Below are 7000 nucleotides of genomic sequence, written 5' to 3'. Positions count from 1 at the left end.
CCCCCCCCCCTCCTCCAGCTTCCCTCACTCTTCAGCAGAACCAAACTAGCAGTTGTTGTGGAGACTGCAGTGTTCAGCACAACACAGCAACATGTGACCAATCAGAAAAAAAAACTTGTTTCACACCATTTTGTTTTTAACAACAGTGGAGGAATTACATAAGTACATTTTCTTTATTTAGGATAAAGAACAGATTGACAATTTTTAACCCTAGTGAAAAATATCACAATGTCACCGAAGCTATATAAAAGTGCTCGCTTTTGAATGTACTTAAAGTATAAGAGTAAAATAAAATTAAGTGAAGGACAGCTACATACATTTTTTTTTTTATTAAATATAACAAAGCATTTTCACATTCCATCACTGGCATTCAGCTACAAATTTATTTCCCAAAATATACTCTTTTAAACTTGCTTTGCTGCCAACTTTCTGTCTTTCATCGTGGTAAGCGCACCAAACTAGACTGGCAGAGAATTATGTCTTCAGTCAAGCATTCCTGAGTGTGCTGGACTAGCTTCAGCAGGCAGTGAGTTGGTGGTGTTTATCAAAACAATTTTATCAGTTATGTGATCGCATCATGATTTTCTGTTTAACTCGGTTTAATTTTATTGTCATTGTTACATATACAAAAAAAATAAAAATTGGGAAGGCATCAAGAATATTTTAAGACTATTGCGTCATAAAAGGATAAACTAGTGCAGCATCAGAGCATCTAAGTTGCAGCAGCAAAACGTTTCAGACAAGAGAGCCAGTTCAAGCACATACACATCATATAGATGTTAATACATAATAGCGATAGCTTACAGCTTTTACAGCATTGTACATGGGACCGACAATAACTGTAGTAAGCTGGCATTAGCTTACCCTCAAATGTTAGTTTGTATCCAAATGCTAGTTTATATACCCTTTTCTTCCGCTTGAAGCAGCAGTCTGGAAAAGTACATGAGACTTTGTGAAGCCAGAATGTTTCATCTCATCACCTGCAGCTTGTCTGGCTATCTGATTTCATCTTGAGTCTGACATCAAGGCGAAACACAGTTACATAGGAAAGCAACAAGACCATGCAAAGTTGAGACGAGCTAAGCCAGAGCAAAACATACTGAGACTGGACAATGGAAAACTGTCTGAATGGACCACCCTGTGCTCCAACATTGTGTTTCTGTTGGGAAAGGCGGCAGTGGCTCAGGAGGTAGGGGTTTGTCCTGTAACTGGGGGGGTTGCTGGTTTGAACTCCCGCTCCATCTGTCTCAGCTGTTGGGTCCTTGGGCAAGACACTTCACCTGTCTTGTATGCTAGTGGTTGTCAGAAAACTCAGTGGTGCTGGTGTAATGGCAGCCTCACTTCTGTCCTTCTGCCCTAGTGCAGCTGTGGCTACACTGTAGCTTACCATTTCTTATGGACAGCCAATTCCTAGCACAGAGGTCCAATAACAGAACACCACTCGAGTTCAGATAAGGGAGGCTATTCTTCCCTGTCACTTCCCTCCAGATGACAGTCATTGGCCACATAGGCATTAAAGTCAATGCCATCACTCCTGCAGCTTGAAGAAGCAGAGAGGTGAACCTCTTTGTTACCAAGGAGAACTCCAAGACTGAAGTGCTCAGCTGGGGGCTTATAAGTATCCTCACACTCACCTGACATCTCCCTCCAGAGTAGGAAAAAGTCTAGCCTCTCTCCAGGAGTTGGGTTCTAGTACCCAAACTGTGTGTAGAGGTGAGCCTAATGTCATCTAGTTTTTACTGCTTAACCTCACAATCTCCAGCTCCTTACCCACCAGTGAGGTGAAAATCCACATCCCTAAAGCTAGTTTACAAAGCTAGGAGTCGGCACACCCAGGGACCCTCCAAAGCCTGCCACTCAGCTTGCATGGCACATCTGATTCACTTCTCAAACATTCTGTTTCTGCACTGCTAGTTCATGTAGCCATCTAGCTAACATTCACACTGTGACCTAACTTAGTAAATAACATATCTGACCACTAGAAAATATGTGAAAACTTACACTTTGAGGATGGAAAACACTCATTTCATTTCTCATTTCCAAACCATGTAGATTTGTATATAAAATAAACAAACAAAAAATGCAATATTCTGCACTTCTGCTGTATTTTAGGCCTTATATAATGTATTTATTTTTTTCCAAAATTCCGGTGTTTTTAGTTCTATGTTTAATCATCATTTATTTTTGTTTTTACCTAAGTGTGAAAAAGTCTACTACAAAAAAAACTCAGTTATACAATAATAAAATGAAAAAGTAAAACATAACAAATGATTACGTGCACATGGAAATTTAATAAGAGCTAAAGAAGTAGAAAGTACCCTTACTAAACACAATGAAAATTCATTTAACCACTTCTAATTTCATGTAAATACTATTAGTTTTTTTTCCCATTGTTTTACCTCGCCATTTCTGCACACCAGTGAGATAATTATTGTAATTTTGTGTTAGCAAAGTCACAGTAAAATATTTTTCCAGACATAATAAGTTTAAAGGCTGTTTTGAACCAGCTGTAAAAGAAAGCATAAATGAATGGATTCAATGTTGAGTTTGTCAGAGCTAGCCAGTTAAATGTTTCAATCACAGGAACTAGTCCTGAATTATTACTATAAAGCAAAAAAGTAAAACAAATAAAGAAAGGAGCCCAACAAAACAGGAATACTCCCAGAACAGTTGCCAAGGTTTTGGTGGCTTTTCTCTCCATCTTACTGACAGTTGCTCCACATTTCATCTGAGTTTGGATGCTTCGTGCCTGTTTCTGTGCAACAAGGAAAATCTTCAGATAGATACACAACATTATGACAACTGGTAGGTAAAATGAAAATATAGGTCCAACTGTGTTTGCTATGAGGACATCAATAAAACATGTTTCATCACATTGTTCATTTCCTAATCCAGGTATTATCATTCCAAATCCAATGAGCACAGAAGCACCCCAGCTGACAGTAATCATGATGACAACAACATGACGGCTGATTTTAGATTTATATGTTAATGGATGACACACTGCATAATATCTATCCACAGAAATGCAACTTAGATGGATAATAGAGCATGTGCTAAACAATATAACAAAGGTGTCTCGTATCTTACAAAATAAACCTCTATAATGCAAACATATGCTAAGAGAGAATGCCATGCTCAAAGGAAAAACTAAAATGCCCACAAGCAGGTCAGCCACAGCCAGAGACAGAATGAGGAAATTTGTGGGAGTGTGGAGCTGTTTGAAGTAAAACACAGAGATTATTACAAGAAGGTTTCCACATACTGTGACAACAGATAAAAGTGTCAGAAAACTATATAGCATAACACAAATTGCAGAAGGGGTTGTTGTTAGTTTGTATCTGAAATTATCAATCTCATAGCAGGGATGTAAGGCAGTCACAACATCAGTTTTGTTGGCAGTAATTTCAGTACCCATGACCTAAAAGAGAATATTCAGTTCATATTAGAAACAAAGACAGCACTGTAGAAATTAACATTTTTTTTAGAGAAATACACCTTAGAAAATTTTAGTCTTGGTTCTCTGAAATTCTGATAAACACTTACAGCAAATCAGTAGTTAATCTGAGCTACATAAGTCTCTGTGCATGAGTCTTTATGACCTACCTAATACCCACTTTTGCAACACTAAGCAGTGTCCAATAGGAACTGGGAACTGCAAATAAGCTGAAAATAGGTGGGACCAAATGCATTTGTTTGTTGATGCATCACAACTTCAGAGGTGCTAAAAGCATTTTTATAGAATTCTCAATTTACAGATTGTCTACCATATTTATACAGAAGTTTATGCTCCACAAAAACAAGCTCAAACTTTAGTTCATACAAATTAAAATTGAATTAATTTATTTTCAAAGTTCCCAGATTTAAAAACCTAAAATAAATGTAGTTTAATTAAACTATGCACTTTTAATGATCATACACCTTTCTATGGAACCCTGTTTGATGTGTGGGCATAGTTGTTGTCTTATTTATGGCAGTTGGGTTCTTTGCTAAAATAACTTTACTGTACTTTATTAGGAAAGACACAATACATGAGCACTTAAAATTTGCGAGTAGGAAAATATTTCCATTGTTGGCTATCTCTTTCACTGGGTTTTTAATTCATGGCATTTTACCAAATTCTATGCCGTCTGTGATTTTAGTGCCTATTGTAAAAGATAAGGCTGGTAAAATAAATAGCAAAGACAACTATCGGCCAATAGCTTTGGCCAGTATTTTATCAAAAGTTTTGGAGAGGGCTCTGTTAAGCAGAATCGAGACGTTTATAGCCACATCTGATAATCAGTTTGGTTTTAAACCAAAACTTGGCACTGATATGTGCATTTTTGCTCTCAAGGAAATCTTAGATCTATACAAGATACATAAAACTACAATTTTTATGTGTTTTATAGATGCATCAAAAGCATTTGATCATGTTAATTATGAAAAATTGTTTTACAAATTACACAAGAGAGGAGTTCCGAAATATTTACTAAGAATATTATTGTATTGGTATGCTCACCAGAGTATGTCTGTAAAATGGGGAAACTCTGTATCATCTTCTTTTTATGTGGGCAATGGTGTGCGACAAGGTAGCATCTTGTCTCCTTGTCTTTTTAACCTATATATGGATGATGGATGATTTATCTAAGCTGTTGAATCAATGTAGGACTGGCTGTCGGGTTGGTAATAGAACCATCAATCACCTGATGTATGCTGATGATCTTGTGTTATTTTGTCCATACAGTGCTCGTCTGCAGCAACTGTTAAGGGTTTGCTCTTTTAAGATACTAAATTATTTTTCCCCGACTTCATCCTTCATCCGGTAGCATCCTCCAGGTCACTGATGAGGTCAAATATTTGGAACATTACATCACCGCTGACCTGTCTGACGATAGAGATATTCACAGGCAGCGTTGTATTCAATATGTACAAGCTAATATGCTTCTACGGAAGTTCTCCATGTGTTCAGTTCTGTTAAAACTGCACTTTTCAAAGCATATTGTACTCCTATGCAGGGGTGGAAATTAATTTTTTTTACCAGCCACTCAAATATTTTACCAGCCACTATTTTTGTTGTGACAAAAAGTTATTTCATATGATGATGATGATAGAGGTGGGTGGAAGCAGTTGTGGTGCCCTACAAGCTGAACAATACCTCTTTCTGGGCACTGCATGGAAATAAATAGATTTTTAAATAGATTTTATTTTTTCCTATTTTAAGCCATTAAAAGATGCATATCTGTACATAAAAAATTCAGACAACTGAAATTTATTTCTGTGGAGTGTTTTTGAAGTATTTTTGTGCTTTTGTAAGTTTTTGTATGTATGTTGTCATGTTTTTCAGATCTATTTGTGCTACCCGCTTATATTTAACAGGTAGGATATTCTGATGAAGGAAGTGATTTTTGTGGTTTTAGAAAGGTTTTCAGCAGGGATATAAATTGTTCCAATGCTATGCTAAGCATAACTTTTAAGCTTCCACTTCAGTATCCGATGATATTTAACATTAACACGAACCGCTGTAGTTTTCGGTATGTAAACATGACGGTTGCATTTTTTGACGGGTAGCACCGACCGTTAAACATAGCTGTTTAGCCGTGCTATGGTAGGAAAATCTGACAAGGAAGCACAGATCGTCAGAACACCGGCCATAGGCGCGAACGCACACTGACCGACGTCATGACGTCATTGATTTAGTTAAAAAAACATTGTTAAACTTTCGGTTCTTCCCTCGAATACTCTTGAAAAACATTTTTGTTGTCTGCCACCCGCTTAACTCCCGAAATGTTCCGCCACATTGCTAATGCTACCCCTCATATTGTTTCTTCTTCTTGATATTTATTGGTGGTTGGTAAACAACTGAATGAATCAATACCGCCACCAACTGGTAAAGAGTGTCTGCTAAACTTTTCTCCTTCTTGCATTTAGCAGCAACTCGAGCACATTGCTGCCCCCTATATGTCAGGAGGACAAATAACACCTTTTCTGTTCAAATTGCCAACCCGCCACAGTGGCGTGTGTGTTGATCAAATTCACCCGCCACATCAAATATTTACCCGCATTTGGCCGGTAGCGGGTGCTAATTTCCACCCCTGCTCCTATGTATACAGCCCACCTGTGGCGGCGCTACAGGAAAAGCAGTATGAATAAATTTCAGGTCGCTTATAATGATGGCATGAGGATGCTCCTTAGAGTGCCGCGATGGAGCCGTGCCAGTCTGATGTTTGTGAATGCCAATGGACCAACTTGCGCTGCTGTGCTTCGAAACATTATGCACAGATGTATGTGTAGATTAACAGACTCTGCAAACAGCATCATTCAGACTTTGATCAATCCTGTTCAAAGCTCAATAAGGTTCTTCTCCAGTTTGTGGAATCACTGGTGTTTTAGTTTATATGTCAGTGAATGATTATTTTATTTTATTTTTCTTATTTCTGTTTTTACTTCATTTTTTATTGTTCTAGTCCCCTCATATTTTTGTCATTCTTAATCTGTAGAGAAGTTTTAGTAAATCTCCCACACTATAAAGCATCATTATTGTTAATATCTCATCTTGTTATCCATTCTAATAACTGTCCTCCTAGCCAAATGTTTACTCCTAGAGCTGCTTATATTGAAAAAACAGGGATGGAAATTTCAATCAAAAATACTTTCAATATTTGATTGACCAACAAACACACTCGGCTGCAAACTACCCCAATGAATGCTAAAGGTGATGGCTTCAAGATATCAACAGAACCTTTGCCTTTCAAATCAGCTCCTTTTTCACCATGACAAACAAAAAAGGGCCCCTCTGAGGCCCTCGTATTTCTCCAGTTTCTCATGCTCCTTTTTCCTGATATTGCAATCATCCGGTATTGCTACATCCACCACAACTGCTTTCCTCTGTTGTTTATCCACCACCACAATGTCCGGTTGGTTCGCCATTACCATTTTGTCTTAGCTCGGTCATTCTCCACTACCTTTGGGGGTGTTTCCCACTTTGATCTCGGGGCTTCCAGTCCATATTCTGCACAGA

The sequence above is a fragment of the Kryptolebias marmoratus genome, linkage group LG19, assembly GCF_001649575.2.
Source record: "Kryptolebias marmoratus isolate JLee-2015 linkage group LG19, ASM164957v2, whole genome shotgun sequence".
NCBI classification, from domain to species: domain Eukaryota; kingdom Metazoa; phylum Chordata; class Actinopteri; order Cyprinodontiformes; family Rivulidae; genus Kryptolebias; species Kryptolebias marmoratus.
The sequence above is the reverse complement of the archived record's forward strand: the minus strand, read 5'-3'. Positions refer to the sequence as shown.